The sequence below is a fragment of the Teleopsis dalmanni genome, chromosome 2 (genome assembly GCF_002237135.1).
Source record: "Teleopsis dalmanni isolate 2A chromosome 2, ASM223713v2, whole genome shotgun sequence".
Taxonomy (NCBI): domain Eukaryota; kingdom Metazoa; phylum Arthropoda; class Insecta; order Diptera; family Diopsidae; genus Teleopsis; species Teleopsis dalmanni.
Window position 1 is genome coordinate 156,270,134 of NC_051847.1, and position 18,626 is coordinate 156,288,759.

At 27.5% G+C, this 18,626-nt stretch overlaps 1 protein-coding gene across 1 annotated transcript in view; it reads right to left on the minus strand.

Moving 5' to 3' along the window:
- Positions 1 to 18,626, minus strand: part of LOC119676000 (zwei Ig domain protein zig-8) — a 336,138-nt gene that overhangs the window by 252,417 nt on the left and 65,095 nt on the right. The gene's annotated exons all lie outside the window — the stretch shown is intronic.

Genomic DNA, 18,626 nt, shown 5'->3' on the forward strand with positions numbered 1-18,626 from the left:
CAGGATGACCGACGAACTGTTGAATGCCATTTTTCTTTACTCTTATCAGAAAAATCCATGAATTTATTTGGATGTATATATTTCTCATTTTTGTTTGACTTGAATAATATATATGTTTATCTTTCAGTGTTATTATTATTTTATTTTTTTCTTTTGTTAAAAAGTTAAAACAATTTTCAATTAATTTTTGCGAAATAAAAACTGGAAGCGGAAATAATAAATATTTGTTCATTTGCGCTCTTTAATTCGAGACTATTTTGGCCTCAGCATAACATAAACAAAATTAAAATGAAATGAAATTCTTATACAAACGAAAAACGTAATTAGCATAAATGAAACGTGATTTATACGCAGAATTTATTTTAAAATTTATTATTATATGATATTTGTTTTAATTTTTTTTATGTAAAGTATATTTTTACGAAAAGAGAAAAAGTTTTTTAACAAAATCACAGGAATTTTTCAGAAAGAAACTTTTTTCAATAGAATTCCAGAAAGTATATACTACCACAAATGAAAATGAATGAAAATATGCACAAATATATGAAACCTCATGTAAAAATGTTACCCATACGTCTGGAGTGACTACCACGCGCTTTACCATAAATTTCTATAGATTTGCAACATTAATGCCTTTTTTCAGTTTACTGCACTTGAATATCCTTCAGAATTTCTTTATAAAGCATATGTTATTTTTTAATAAATATATTTTTATAAAACGAAAAAATAATCTTTTTTTAGAAATCTATAAAAATAAAAAAATCTTAGTTTTTCTTTAGACAAAAATATTTAGAAAAATAAAATATTAAAAATATAAGAAAAATTTTCATTGAAATTTGTATAGCATAATAAAATTAAATTATTAAAAATGGAATAAAATATTAATATTAACTGCATAACATATGTACATAAATGCATAAGAGATGTACATAAAAAATGTAAATAGAGTACATAGAACGTTTTTCATGCAAATAAGATTTTCATAATGTTTTGAAATAAACATCATTTTTATTCATTGCAATATTAATAAGTAAATAACCAAATATACATTTTATTTAAGATTAACATGAAAATGAAATTAGATTAATGAACTGAGCGGTTAACATTAAGATATTATATTTTAATAAGGCTTCAATAAAAAAAATATTTTGGTATTAAATTTGATATACTAGATGAGCTGACCTTAAGTGTCACTTATGTCTATCACTTAAATTAAAAAGGAATTGATTTTGTGAGAGATAAAATTACTGTAACATTATTTATTCATTACTGTAGACAACCTATTTCACAACTCAATGAAAATTCCCACTAAAAGAAATAACATTTTTGACATTAAAAAAGTAAATTTCTATAATTTGCTTGAAGCAAAATCTTTTTCTGCAGGAACACGTAAAACCCGAGTTTTACAAATAAGTCAGGATATCTTGAGTGATCGTAAATAGTCAAAATTGATCAATCTAATACCTTAAAAATCACTACAAATACAATTTGGCAAATATTTCAATCAATCGTTGATTTTATTTTGCTTTGGTCTATACTATTCTAGAAAGCGATGCTTCTTCAAACTTAGAATTGACGAAACGAAGCTTTTTAGTCCTGCTTTTGTTTTGCAGATCTTTTAATTCGTTTACTTGTATACTTTTATTGCTATTTAAACGACATTTATTTATTTGATATGTGCTCAAAAAGTAAAATATACTAGAAATTCAATATTCAATTTTACATTTTTAAAGGAAAACTAAACAAAAACTAACACGCTAACTCAAATAAACTTTTCATTAAGAATCCATTTGAACTTATTTGCCTTAACATATAATGATAATGAGGTTTAAGTGTGATATGTATACATGAAAATTCATTGAAGTCATCTAACTTGAGAATTTAATAGTCAACGTGTTCACTGTCGTAGTTACTATGGTACCATCAAATGATGGCATCACTATTTTAATGGTAACTTTAACAATATTTTCATCTCTAGATGTAGTATAAGAAACTTGCTTATAAACTGCATTCAAATGCTTGAAACTAACACTTTTAATTTTGAAGTATTATTGCATTAGATATAAAAGCTTAAAGGGAGTATTAAATTTGAATGACATCAATGTTTTCGTTATATTTAATATACTTGTTTCAATATCTTTCAATGAAATTTATAAGTTTTTAGCATATGGATATTTATAATGTATTAGACATATTTTCATACATAATTTCCTGCAGTGAAAAATTAGTAAGAATGTGCGGTTAATGGCTTACTCAAGATAAAGTGACATTTATTGAATCATAAAACCAAGTTCTAAACTGAAGTATTTTCCAAAATTCGGAATATTTTGGAAAGTACCTGCTAATGGTCAAATATTTATAATATAAACAAATATAATAAACAATAAACAAATATTTTTGAGCTAAATTTTAAAAAAATATATACAAAAAACTCTTAGTTTCAATATATTTGGTATAACCTTCCGAAATACTTGTCGACCGCAAGAGCATCTAAAAATTATTCCAGTTTTTCCTGTTATAATGCCATATACTACTATACTATTACTTAACTTTTTGCTTAGGAAATTATATACTATACTATAGTCTTAATATTAACATTGTGTTATATTAACTAGAATCAATTATTAAACGTAAATATTTACACTTTACGCAGAAAAGCACGTTAAAAAATCTTGCCTTACATAAACATAATCTTACACAAAATGAAGTTTCATAAATAACAGCAAAACTTTTTATTATATAAACAGCACAATTTTATTATTAATTAATAATTCTTAATAGCAAACACTTTGTAAATGACCCCGAAATTAAACTAAAAAGCAAATTAAATACAAAAGTTTTTACTTCCTTTTTACTAAGGCAACATTTCTGATAAATTTTCATATTTTTCATATTCCTGTCGTTCCTCTTACCAAAATACAATTTTAAAAATCATTAAATACTTTTACTTTCTTTTATGCTTTCACTTGCATACTTAAGAAAATGAAGGCAGGAACTGCTTCGTGGGAGCAGGAAAAATCCTTGTAAATGCGGTAACACTTTTCGTGCAATGTTAACGACTTTGGCCGTTTAAAATTTAACGTAAAAATAATTGCGAAGAAAAGCCAAAAAAAAAGATGCTGTAAAGATGATAAATGGTGTTCATCCCAAAATATTTTTTTATATTATCGTACATAAACTTTTTTTTTTAAACGACGTGTAGAACTTCCCAAGCACAATGATAAAGTGTTTAAGTTTCTTTATTATAAGGAATAAGTTTCTGTACATATTCATGTAGAAATTTAAAGATTTAAAGTTGTTGGAATAAATATTATATATTTCATACACCAACAGCCCATCATATATTCAGTGAAGCAGTAACAAATTCACCTAGAAATTAAAGAAGCGGTACTGTTTGACACCAATTGAAATAGATACTGGTAATAATTTCAAGTAATATAACATAATATGTTTTTAACATAAGTTCCTTATATATTCATACAAAAATATTTAGAGCCTAAAATATTTAATAATATTTTTTTTTTAGAATAAGTTTTCTAATATTCATAATCACATAGCATAATTTTATAGAACAGTATTATTTTTATTTTTAATAAATGCATATAAAATAATACTTAGCTATGTCTAGTCATAGAGAAAATTGGGAAAAAATAAAAAAATAGTGACAATATTATTATAATTACAATGTAATAATTATTAAATTATTATATACATTAGTTTCATTTTAAGAGCCGTTGTTTTAATAAAAAACTTCTAATAATTTAATTATGACTTACTATATAGTACTAAAATAAATTTTACAGTAATATATTTGCTTAATATTCCATTTTAAATAACCCTAACTTTGAAGGAGTAGTAATAACGCTTTATAACCTTTGCGTTTAAATGACATAAGTCTAGTTTTATATTTTGTAATATATATATACATTTTTTTTTTTTCATATATTTTTTCATTTATTTTATATTTATTTATTTTTATTTTATATATATTTATTTTTATTTTATATATATTTATTTTGTTTTTATCACGTCTTTTACGAATACACTTATTTAAATACCTTAGTTTACACTATTCCTAACATTCGCCGACAACCGTCTTACCAAAAACATAGAAATATAAAGACATGTAATTTGCCTCTGTTAAAAAAATCATGAATTCTGAAAAGGTACACGCAATGGGAAAAACATGTCTGTTCAAACATATAAACAATCGAACTTATTATTTTATGTATGATCAATGCTATTTTGTTAGTGAAGTCAGCAATCAAACCAATAGCGAATATGTTGTATTTTGCTTGGACAAAATCATATAGAAAAAACTCTAATATCAGAGCAAATGCACACATAGCTTCTAGTTCATGCGTATGTAAGTTTCTTGGTAAATTTTTTCTACTCTTCTTTTTATTGCACATTTACTAAATATATATATGCATGGGTAGGTGAGACAATATTTTTGAATGTGATGCTTGGATTTTGTTTGTGTGCTTTTTTTTCTTCAAATATATGACTGGCTTCATGTGCATGAAATACACAAGTCTTCCAAATTATTTAAAATTTGATTTTTGCTGAAATTTTATACTGGCTTCATACTAAAATATGATGTTTGCCTATGACATGATGCGAAAACACCGGAGTAGCGCAACCACAGTTGTTATTAGTGTAAATGCTCTTAATATGTTTGGCTGCCAAGACTCGGCTATGCCATACAGTAACAATAGTTTTATGAAGAATATTCATAAACACCATATTATACAGTAATTGATTATGTCTTATATATTAAGTTTTTATTATTATATTCTTATATCAAATACAATAGAATTATTAACTAAATTTATTACTTAAATTATATAGAATACAACTATAAACCTTAGATAACTAATTATACATTAACTTAAATTAACTAGAACTATTAACTAAATTTAATTGCATATTACTTATAACTGTTTAAAATAAGTTTATTTATTTAGGATGAGTATTTTTGTTTCATTGCTAATTTTTCTAAGCATTTATAAATATATTTCTATGTTTTTGCTAGAAGCTATGTGTGCATTTGCTCTGATATTAGTGTTTTTTCTATATGATTTTGTCCAAGCAAAATACAACATATTCGCTATTGGTTTGATTGCTGACTTCACTAACAAAATAGCATTGATCATACATAAAATAATAAGTTCGATTGTTTATATGTTTGAACAGACATGTTTTTCCCATTGCGTGTACCTTTTCAGAATTCATGATTTTTTTAACAGAGGCAAATTACATGTCTTTATATTTCTATGTTTTTGGTCTTACACAACATTTAACATAATGTTTAACATAATTCTGTTAAAATGTTCTCTAACGATAACATAAAATAATTATTTTATGTCCAATTTTTGAGTACAATTGAATATAAATTAATATTATCAATATGAGGTCGAAGCAATTTAAATATTTTTTTTTTCATTTTCTACTGTTTTTGCAAACAAGCTGAAATAATATTAAAATTATTGTTAAATGCAATTATTGCATAATTATTTTAACATTCCATTAATATTAATTAAATATTAATGTGCCAAAGAAAGAAAATTTGATTAATACCACACTTAATCTATTTTCATTGATTTTAATTAAAAAATTGGTAAAATGGTAATTTTTTTTAACTGTAATAATAGTGACATTACTCATATTTTTTTATAAGGTAGCACGAGTCAGTTACCCTAAGTAGATCCCTAAGATCGTCTGCCTAATAAATAAAAAATTATTTTGATGTGTCAATATACTTAACTAGTGTGTAATAATTTTATTTAATTTTGATAATTATTTGGTATAAATTTTTTTTACTCTCTTGTCTCTCTTGAGTATTTTTATTGATTTTTACTTAATTTTATTTGAAATAGAAATCTTTATCACATCATTAAACACATTGTATAAGTTTCAATCATCTGAAACTCAATTCACAAAAATAACTCTGTATACCTAATATGAAAAAGTATGTACTTCTTTTATTATTTATATAATATATATATTTTTTCTTGCCATTTACAATACATATTAAATATATTGTACTTATAGATTTTACGAAATTTATAAGATGTCATTATACATAAAAATTTTTTTTAAAAACACGAAAACTCGAAATAAAACTGCTTTTCACTGAGTTATGAAATTGAAGTGTACAGTATTATAAGGAAACTAATCTCCTAATCTGCCAAGATAATTTCCTGCTCTAATCTGATTAGGATTTCGTTATACAATGAAACACAATAATAACTAATGCGCAACTAAATATCTCATGAAAATGACTTTGTGCTAAGCGCGCTATCAAAGTCATTGTTATATTGCTTGATATTGCTATTATTACTTTGGTGCACGTGTATGTATCTATGTATATCTGTTAGTATATATTCATTCAACGTACATAGTTACATACTTTTACAATATGAAATTGTATATCCCCAACGGATGTGAAGTGCATTTATGGAAAATGAAATAACTATTGCTTTGAACGGGTATCAATGAAACGGATATTTGAAAGATACTTTATTGCATGTATCCTGTGTGTGGTCTGCAACATCCGCACGCTAATTCAGAAATTATGTAAATTTTCATAAAAGTAATAACTTAAATTAACTAATTAATAATTCTAATAATGACCACCCAAAATTAAATTTTCTATTATTCAAAATTTATGAAAATGAAAAGAACTATTTAAAAATTTAATAAAAACGTTAGTTTGTAATATTAGACAATTTAGTCAAAATATAAACCCTTATCAAGTAAAAATATTAATTTCACAATTTGTTACTGATAATTTGTTCTATTGTTATAGATATAAATATATGTTTCTGATATTGAAGTATTAAAAAATGGATAATTAAAAAATATTCAAATATTGTTCAATAGAATTACATTTCACTCATAACAAAATTATTTTACATTAAATTATTTGTAAAATAATAATGAATGATATCAAATTAAATTAATGGAATTTCAGTAAACCAGATAATACCGCATCAACATATCAAAGGAGTTACAATCTTTAACAATAACAAATATAACTAGAAGATAGTCTGGTAGAAGTAGATGAAGTTTATAAATCATAATTTATGGTTCAGATGATAGCAAAAAAATTCATCTTAAAAACCTTTTTTAAGTTGGAACCTAGTAAAAAGAAAGAACTGAAAGAAAAGACAAACTGACAGATTGAACAAGGCAAAGAGGAATATGAAATTGTTTAACGAAAAACAGCCAAAAAATAGAAGTTAAACTGTTGCTAAATAGACTGAGCTCTAAAATGAGTCAAAAAGTGCTATAAAAAGAAAATTAGGCACGATTTAGAAAACCTATAAAAATAGTTTAGCATGACATTTTAACAACATATTTTAGTGAACTCACCTATTTTGACAACCTTTTCCAATATATTATATGCAAATATAGCTTACTTCTCGATGTAAAAGTTGTCAACTTTTCACAATAAACACACTAGAAAACTGGAATATAAAATTTTTACATTGATTACACAAAAAACATGTTTCCATAAGTATTGTAGCTTAGTGGAGTGTAATCAATATTGAAATTTTATATACAAGTTGGCGCTAGATGGCGTATGTAATAGTGTGATCAATGTAATAAGTATAAAATAAACAAATTTCCGTAATTACACTAGACTACACTACACTTGTTGTTGTTAGTGTTTTTCATTTTGAAATTTCGAACTTAGAACTCCGATATTTCATAAAAAAACCTAACTATATTGACATATAGCGCGGTAAAGTTATTCAAAATATTTTTTTTTATCCATTACTAAATTGGCGAGTCCCGGAAACTAAAATTGGGTCAAGGTGTGCATTACAAAAAGTAAACTGTCAAAATATCCTTTTATTTTTAATACGAATTTCATTAAAAACATACTTTTCCCCTAATCGAAAATTAGCTACTAATTTTTTCTCCTTCTCAGACTCTAAGATTTCCTAATGCTATTGTTATTGCTTTACACCTTAAAATAAAATTAATACTTTTAAAACATTGCAATTATTTATTTTAGTTTCCAAATTCAAAGTTCTCAAAAATAAAAGAATTTTATTAGTCCAATAAAAAAAATATAATTTGGAAATTAATAAAATTTTTAAACTTATTTGGAATTTTTGATATGGCCGTCTTTAGTGAGTCGTAGTCCTCACTTGAACCAATCAACAATTGTGTCACTCGTAATACTGATAAATGAATGATGACAAATGAGTATTTATTCGCGAAGGATGTCTTTTTTAAACATATTAATATCTTCGTAAAGAATCTGCAAAATTTCCTATACCGACAAGCTAAGTGCGATCACTTCTGATGACCGCGGATACCGCTGCGCTCACTAAATAGTAGGTCATGGGCAGCTTTCAAAATTGTTTTGAAGAAACATTTGTATGGGATTCTTGGCATCACAGTCCAAAAATACGAACGAAGGGTAACGCGTAATTGTTACTCTGAACATAGATATGTTACGACGAATGAAGGAACTGAATTCCTGTAAAAGCTCTCTTTTAAACTATAAAGAAAACTCTATCATTTTGTTTGTTAGCTATTCAATTGAAAAAATTTTTTTTATTATAAAACAAATAGCCAAGTTTGTACATATTTTTTCCCCATCGATCCATTTTTTTCTGGAGGTCAGTGATATTTTGTATATCTTAGAACTTATGACTGTTTGTTTTCAGTATATTCAGCTATATAGCTTCGAAACTAAAGTAAACTGAAATAGCTAACAGGCTTCCTAATATTACAGGGCTGTTCTGAAAACTTCATCGTTATGGCACACATCATCCCACTGTTGTTTAAAATAATGTATAAATGTTAAAATAATTGATTGCATCAAAGACAAATTACTCGTTAGTTTTTTGTGATTAGTTTTTATGTCAACAGATATTGTTATATACAGGCTCTTATAATGCTCATAATCAAAAAAAAGCTATGTAGCCGTTTGTAGACCGATTATCATTCAATTCAAGGCAAGTTTTTTCAAACTGTCTCTACTGCGAATAGAATATACTATATATATATATATAGATGCAACAATCATATTAGTGTCTCACAATATTTCGTTATAGCGTGCTTTGTTTCGAGACACGAAGGATTTGTTTATGTCATAATGTTTCTGGGCAGTAATAATAGAACTTTGTGATTTTATATCTATCACAATTTTAATATCATTCAGTAGTACACAATAAACTTGATTTTTATTATCTGAAATATAAAGGCAGTGCTGCCAACTTTTCATATTACATACCTAAGTTTAAAGCAGTTAAGCTTTCATATATGTAAGTTCATATATTTATTAATATAAAATGAATAAATGGATTTCTGAAGTAAGTGTAAAAACCTGTTTAAATAGTAAATTTAAAACAGTTTTGTAATAACCACCCAATGTGTCGAATTAAGGTATATATTTATCTTTATTGATATTTGTAATAAATGATTTTGGATTGCTTTAGTATCAGATACCATTTTAAACCATTTTAATTGCCTGAGCTTCATATTCGACTTAAATTATTACTTTCAAGATATAATTTAAAAGCTATAATTCTTTTAATGGAAACACTTATTTGCACCTTACTACATTTTTATGAACACAATAATTATTAGTCTCCAATTTTCGTTATTTACATATAATTAAATTGCATTTAAATATTTATGAAGTATCAAAAGCAAAAATGTTCAAATCTAAAGTAATAATGCACTTTATCAGTGCATTTCACGTATATATGCAAGTCTCTAATTAAAAATTTTTGCATATTCCTCAAACCCACAATTATACCTATAATGACAGTAATTCGCTCTTTTTTTGTTGCCAAACATAAAAATCGAAATCTTTACAAAAAAAGTAAATATATATAAATATATATAAAATATATATGTATATACATATATACAAATGAAATCCTGTAACTGCACTTGTGGCTGCACGCAAATTTAGTTTCGCTTCAGTGCGTCAACGTTTAGCTTAACAAGGATTACTCCTTATTTGCTACACCAGTTTGCCCTGAACAATCGCCTTTGGTTGTGTTCAACCAGCGATAGAAAATTTCATTGGCTTTGGCGAAACACAATAACTGAAATCAAGGAACGCATATAAATGAGCAATCAGCTACACACCTCTTTAGCTATCACGGTGAACGGTTTTGGGTTTAACTCGGATTTGTAGGGTCTGTTGTTTTCGCTACAGTGAAATAGTTTCCCGCCAGCTCAATTTCGCTTTCCCGCTGAACAACGAGCATTTTAGCACTTTGTTACCGCTTGGAACGTGTACGTCGTGTACGTCGTATGCGTCGTGTACGTCCAACTTTACTAATTAGCAGTTTGTTTTACCAGAAAGTAACAATAAAATAATAAAAAGGTTGCGTGTGTTGTGTACTTTGTTTGTAATTAAATTTGATACACTTTAATTTGCAGTATTAAATTAAATATTTTTATACTTGAAGTTTTATTTTTTTAATCACTAAACTTACCACGCAATATTGCAGCCATAAATGTGCTCATTCGCTGTTAACTTGCAGCGCCTGCTGATAATTTTATCTATAAAAATAATAAAAAAAACAGAATAAAAATAGTTAATTTTTATTTCAAGAAAATGAATAAATTATTTAATATACAACTTAAAAGCAAAATAAAATTTTAATTTTTATTCCAAGAAACTTTTTAAAATAACGAACATATGGAAATTTATTTCTTTGAAATGCTAACATTAAAAAATAAATTAAAATTATTTAGAAAAATTCATGGAGCAAACTGATTCTATAATGCAAATAAATTTTAAGAACATTAATAAGAATTAATTTAATTTTTAATAGAAGTTGTAATTTAACGTCAAATTTTTCAGACGGAAGTGACTATTAAATTTAATAGAAACTAGTATATTTCATAAAGAGGTTTTTCGAACAGTAGTTCAATTTCAATACGATATTTTTAAATAAATTTTTTATTAAAATAAAAATGCTTCCATAACTCGAACTTCTATAATTAGAATTTTCTATAACTCGAACCAAAAACAGCGCAAAAAGGTTTTAGAGAGCAAATTACATACAATTCTGCATTACCGCATTACTGACTAGCAACATCTACCTAATATATAAACCTATAATTTTCCGAGTATTTCTTTAAACCTAATTTTGTCACTCAGTTTATAGGGAAAGGAACAGTATTTTTTCTTATTTCGTATTATTGGTTAGACCAGTGCCTCTTCAAAATTTCATTGAGTTGCTTTTTCTAAAACTACAGCTGTAAGCAGTTCTAGTAGGTAGCTAACACTTAAAAAATGGATCAGATGTCAAATATATTTACTATGTTTTCACATTCATAACGTGAAGTACCCACACTAAGTCAGATACCTGCTATAAGCCACACTAATTCGGTAAATGGGCATCATTTTTTTATTTGTTAATTGGTTTTCCTTCCTTTATCTGTTTAGCCCACTAAAATTATTCCATTTTCCTCCCACAATTCAAGCATATTTCTATCTCAACTTTTAGATAGCCCTTCTAGAGCTATGGAGTTATACAAAGAAACTGTAATAATTAACCTATAAATTTTATATAAGTGAAGCGAAATTTATTTATTTAATCTCGTTATGAAAAATCTCTATGACATCTCTTTCTCTAATTGAGACATTTCATTCTTCGCCGCTTTTAGAATGATTAGCTTGCTGCTGATGCGAGTCTGTAGTAAAATGATTGATCCAATCCATTATTGGATTATATAAAAATTGTTTTCATTTCGATTCAACCGCTCCAAATAAATCTAAAAATCACCGACTTGTCATGAAAAAAGATACAGTACGAGATATATAAGATCTTAGCAATCAGATAAACGATATTAAGTCTTCTTTCTCATTTCTTAAATTAGCTTATTATAAAGTAATTGAAAATAAATATTTCACACCAAGTCCTGTCTTCACAGTATAAGGCAACTAACTTAATATATATTCTCAAACTCGCACTTAAAATGAATATAATCTAATTTGGGAAAATGAGATAAGATTTCACATTATACTCTCAGAGATACGGCGACTTCCTGATTGCAAAAATATCTTACTTTATCATTAAATAAAAATTATATGCAAGCATCAAATAATCATCATTCCATCAATCATATCACCAATCAATCAAATCAAGGTCAAGAGGTAGTGATAAGCAAATTTACTTTAGTAAAGATAAGCGAAATTCATTCATTATTTAATCATTTTCAGACAATACCAATAAAGAGTTATTCTATAATGTACTTAGTATAAACTGATGTCCACATAAGGTAATGGAATCATTGTGCATTTAGTTTACATTATAATCACTAATAGCACAGTCACTACCAAAGTAGAAATATACAAAATATAGAAGAATTATTGCTGTTATTCAGCTTTGTTAACCCCATACTTAAAGAAGATGATAAGAATTCTTTGATATTTTTTCTTGTATTTTTTGATATATAACACAGAAAGAATGCTAATACCGCTAAATGATATATAATTCCGTTAATTGTACTCACAATACATTATGTTAAATTCTAGATTGAATTGTCTATAACATCAACAAGCTCGCTCATTTTTATTTGACAATTATTGAATATCTTATAATGTACTTCGATGTGTTCATCACTATAATTTATTTCTGGATATAGTCGAAAATCAACATATAATAAAACAGAGTCATCATAAAGTTCATCTAATTCGGATTCACTTCGCACAGACATATTATTATCTAAATTCAAAAACTCAATCAGAACATGCAACTTACTATGTTACTATATATGGCAAGAAATGGACATGTCACGCAACAAATTCTTCCATCAGTTCTCTTACCACTGAGTCGCAAAAATAAACTATTAAAATCCAATACCTTCTGATCGTAGATAGAAAAGCCTAACGATTTGCAAGACGAGCAGAATATTATGTATTAAATGCAAACTTAACAAACTTTATCGCTAATAAGCAAACCCATAAACGATGTCTCTCGACTTACGACAGTTATTTACAGCCTGATGTGTTGAAGGCTAAAATGGATATTTTTTATAACATAAAGTATTACAGCTGCAACTAGCCAGATGGAAAGAAAACTATCTTTAATTTCCTGTCCATTAGAAACAGAAAAAAGGTATCTTATGTATCCACTCCTCAATTATCTCCGAAGCTATTAGAAACTAATATTACCGACATGCAAAAGTTAGTGTTGATGAAACTGTTTTTGATGAGAATGTAGCATCAAAAACTATGCGAAAGTGCTAATTTGATTTAAAGACTGACTCACCACTTAAAATAACTAACCAACTATATCAGTAACACTCAGAGTCAGCAAATGAAATAAATTACCTAAACAGTTTTGACAAGAAAAAAGCAGACATTACCAGAACTGCACTCTAAAGAACTTTTCAGAAAAGTTAAAAGTAATTTCTAAATTACCTCCCCGCTGAAATATAACTGCTGCAAGGTCGGATGTGAAACTTTTTCATTTCAAATAATGAAAATAATTGGAATTTTGATCAATATTAGTATCTAACATTTCACTTATTATCATTATTTGATGCCTTAGATGGTAAGATACTCTCTAGTAGTCTCTAGTTCAGTTTTTAATGAGTTAGGCCTTATTACCTTTCGCTGTATATGTATAATGACTGAATGCACAAAATTTTGGAATAATAATCTATATTACCATATATGGGTATTTATTATATTGTCTCCATTGTTACCTACAAATAATTATATCTATTACTTTTCATCGAATGCTTTCCACATTATTTCACTGAAGGGCAATCATTCTTAAAGCCAATTTCAGACATTATTATATATGACATTAACACAAAACCAACTTAAAGCGACAGATCTAGATAAAAGCGTAATAAGGTTTCACAAATGTAAACAAACGCTAAAATTGCATGCAATTTATTTATTAGAATCTATGGGACGCCTATGGGGCACTTCACACAAATGTGCAGTCAAGTTTTTGATTAATTTGAGTAACTTAAATTTGCTTATGATAGTTCGCGTGATATTTTCAATTAACTCAAGCGTCAAGTATACAAAAATGGAATGCGATTACTTAAGGGCAGGAGTGAAAAAATACAAAATGGCACCGTTAATGCACACAAAAGCCACACAAAATCACACTTAAATACATAAAAATGTGCAATCACACTGAATAAATACAGCCTTCTTTGTGTTATTTACATAAAGCGGGAAAAATGTTGAAAAAGTGAAATCAGTCGAAGTCATCAGATAAGAGCAGAGTTGATTTTATATAGCATTTCATTATAGGCATAATCATGCCCACCCACCAGACTCAATATCAGAACAACTGTATGGAGTACACAAACATAGACATATATGTACCTATATAAGCGCCTAGTGTATTACCTTAAAATGCGTTGAAGCGTTGTGATTTTACAAAAGTAGGCGAAAGCTTTCATTATCATGTCACGTCAATCGAAAACAATCTAATGACTGCACATGATTTTTATCTTAAATAAAATGTCAGCTCATGCGGAAAAAATACAATACAAAATTTATACTCATACGGGTTCGCTTGTATCTATAAAAAGTACAAAAGAAAGTGGCAACTCAGACAATGTTGCGCCAATAAGCAACCTACAAAGGCTTCGATTGGGACGGGACGGCAATGTTACCAAAAAATCGAGAAAGATATTTACAAATACACAACAAATACAATACAAAAAAAAACAGCACACAAACAACAAAGCAGAAAAGTAAATATCTAAAGCCACGTATCGTAAAAATTGTGTCGAAAACGCTAACTGTGCATTAGTATCGGTTTAATGGTGAAATCAACTTTATGTTTGCCAGAATGTATCTGCAAACAGAACTACATGCGAACAGACGCCTGCACAAATACGCCTATGCCATCCTTTATTTGTGTTGCCTATAAAGGTTAAAGACTTTATTGGCTTTTACTCTGAGTAGAAAGAAATAAATTTGTTTTATTTTATTAATATTTTCTTACTTAAGGGATTTTGCTCCAGTTGCTTTACGATCTACTCACCGCACCACTACTTTCGACATTTCAAAAGGTCTTTTGTAGAATTTACAAAAATCGAAAGTAAAACTATTAATCCACAAAAATGTTCACTCATCCTTAATACAATAGATACAACTAGTCAACAGTGAACGTGATGTATGGGTATAGATATCTCAATATTTTGCAATGTAATATATAAACTATTTCTAGAATAACTATTGAATGAGTTGTATATAATTATAATTGTCAGTTATGACGATAGTGACTATAAAAATTGATGGTATATGACGGTAGAAACAATTGTATTTTATTATAAAGATTTCGAAAAGTAAAAAAAATTCCTTTTTTTATATTATTTACACAAGAAAATTTGTTAATGAACTTTCACAGCAAATTAATAAAACTTCAAGTCCAAAAATAGACGTCAACTCTGAGCTTCAAATTTGGCAGGGTAAATGCAACTTTTTCTGCATTGACTTTAATTTTCCGCTTATTAGCATATGACAGTATCTCGTCCATGAGAATTTGTAAACTATTTGTGACGAGTCCCGTGGTTCTATTGTGGAGTATGGTGCAAGTATTATCACCAATCAAAACCATATGTTTTTAACTCCAATTGAAAAGTCGGTTAAATGAGATCGGAGACAGAGGTAGAGTAATCCACATTTAATTTCTCTTGTTACTAGTGGGCTTCGACTTTCACCTTAAAGTGTCTGTTATTCAGATATTCTGTTAAATATAATTAGGTTAAAAGCTTAATTATTTGTGAACCACACCACACTATATTAAAGGGTTTGTAGTGTCAAATACTATTATATGTAATTTTTGTATTTTTTCTGAGACCTTTGCCAATTCAATAGAGCGGGTTTCAAAGCCAATGTTATACAGAGTGTCACAGGCATGCCAAAATCGAAATAGTTCTTGCTTTCAAAGCAAATTAAAGAAACTGGGAGTGAGAGAAAAAAACAAATGTCGGTTTAAATTCGGTCATGAGGCCCAAGGCAATCTGTGCCTTATCACTCATTCAAAACCATGTTGTATGTATATATGAATATATTTCCTTTAAAAATTTAGATACAACCAAAAAATACAAACGTAATAGTAAAAGTACAATATAGTCAAACAGATACGACATTCTGCATAACATGCATGACTTTATACACAACTTTCAAAAATGCTCTATCGGCGTTTTACTATATAATCGAGAGGGCCATACCACAGTTCCAGTTCAGAAGATAACATCTTTAAAATGCATATGTTTGAATAACTCACTGATTTCTATTCCTAAAACCTAAATACTACAAAAACAATTAAGACACCAGTGGAAAAACAAATTGTTGGTTACGACTTTATTTCGCTATTAAGAATACCATCTCGAGTTTCTCCATTTTTTAAGAAGCATAAATCAATCATGATAACAATTCTAAGTAATAGGCTATTAAAGCACCCAGACCTAAAAGATCTATTGTGCGCAACAGTTCTAAAATCCCACCAAACAATCAGTTTGTCAGAGTTCATTGGTAACTGGTGAGTTTTTTCTATTTCAAAGTTGATATTGTTTCTTTTAAAAGAATGGTTCTGAAAGAGAAGTAATGCTGTTTAATACTGCGTAATGCAAACTTTATCCACTGAAGATATACAGATAAGATGTAGATAAATACTTATAATTAAAAGCACATGTAAATACTACTTCACAGTATAATTTTCCAAACATTACTTATTAAGATAATGTTGTTGCCAAGCAGATTAAGTAATATTTTGCTGTAAAAGCACCGACAAAAAGAAGATTCTGTATATAATATTAAAATAACATGATTTTCATACGTGTGTAACTATTTTAACTTTATATATCTGTAAGGACGTCAAATATTTTGAAAATAATAAATTGCGTCTACAAAGCGAAACATTTTCTCCTTTCCTTCTAGTTTTTATTGTTCGTAATTATTGCTTAACTAATTTATATATCCATATGTATCATCATCATGTACTTGGGCTGATGATTTCGATGTAATATGTTGTTCTACGAAATTGGCAAAGTTAAATAGATCACGTGCCGCACATTATAACTACTCATATCCTTAATACAGTTTCGTATACTCACTCTTTACCAGCGATTGTTAGCAGGTTCAAGGAATCCATTCATTCAATAATAGAACAAAGTTTTTTTCTAATTTTTGAATTAATTGCCATAAAATTAACTTGTAGTCGCATTTTCTTTTAGTGTTTGCGTGACTTCTCATATACGTTATATAATTAAAACACGATTTACACGGTGGTTCCAAGTTGACATATCCCATTACCAAGTCAAATTGAAAAATATTGTTAATTTGCACTAAAATTTCAATGCACTCTTTAACAAATATAGTAATTCACGTTAATATGTGTCATAATGTATATAATAATGAAATGGGTATGCGCCACACAAAATCATTTCAATGAGCATTTAATTCAGTTTAAGTATAAAAAACGGGGCATTAAAATTTTATTGCAGCTCATAAATGAGCTTAATTACGAAATAACCTCAAAAACGTTTTAAAATTAAAATAATTTTCTACAAAATGCGCGTATTTCCGCTCGGAAATTTCAAAATTGACAAATTAAACTTATAAAATATATTTGACCTGCTTTCGCTGCTCATGGAAGTAAGTTAAGTTCAGGTTGCTTTTTAATGAATTCTTCTTAATTCTTAATTGTTATTAATATATGTGGAAATACTACGTGCACAATTATTTTTAATATTAAGGATTTTTTTTACTTGGATTATTCGTATAAACGCACTCACGTCGGACCCGAAATGCGTTTATTTATTTACGAGTTTAATGGTTGAAATAGCTCTTTTAGTAGATCGCACATATGCTCATACAAAGCTATATATATATGAACTATATATGTACTTAAAAATTAAATAAACTACTTATTTACAGGTAGGTAAAGTGACGTACATGACGTACATATATGGATGAAGTTTAAATGAGTTCAAAATTCTGAATAAAATTGCACGCACTTTTTTTTGGTTTGCGCATTTATTAAAGGAATGAAAAAAGGTGGATTAAAACTAGGCCAAACAAACAAAATACTCCAAAAGCTTCCACACTAATTGTAATTAAAATTAATTTTGCTTTTTAGTTTGAAATCTAGAATCAACAGAATTAAAATTAAATAAAAATAATTTAAATAAATATATTTTAGTAGAAACAACCAACATCTGCTTTGTTCGACGGTCGTCACGCAACTGTCTCTTTTATTATTCTTTCTCTTAATTCTACCTTAGTTTACATGTGTATGCTTAATTCTATCTTATGACTACAATACTTATATACTATCATACATCTACAATACTTATAACTACTACAACTCGGCCGTCCTGACCTCAAGGATCTCCTGATTCTTGATTTCTACTTTTAGACCTTAACATTCTAGTGCTTTCATTATTATTAACATTTTTCTCTCTGTCATCTGACACCATAAATTTTCCAAACCACGGTTTCATATTTGAAGCTGCCCAAATACCTTTATACACCGCTTTAGAATGTTGAAACCCTTCTACATCTTCTATCACAAACCTATCGTTCCCAAGTAATTTTGTGATTTTATAAGGGCCTTTGAATTTAGGTATTAGTTTTTTTGAAACTCCGATATGAG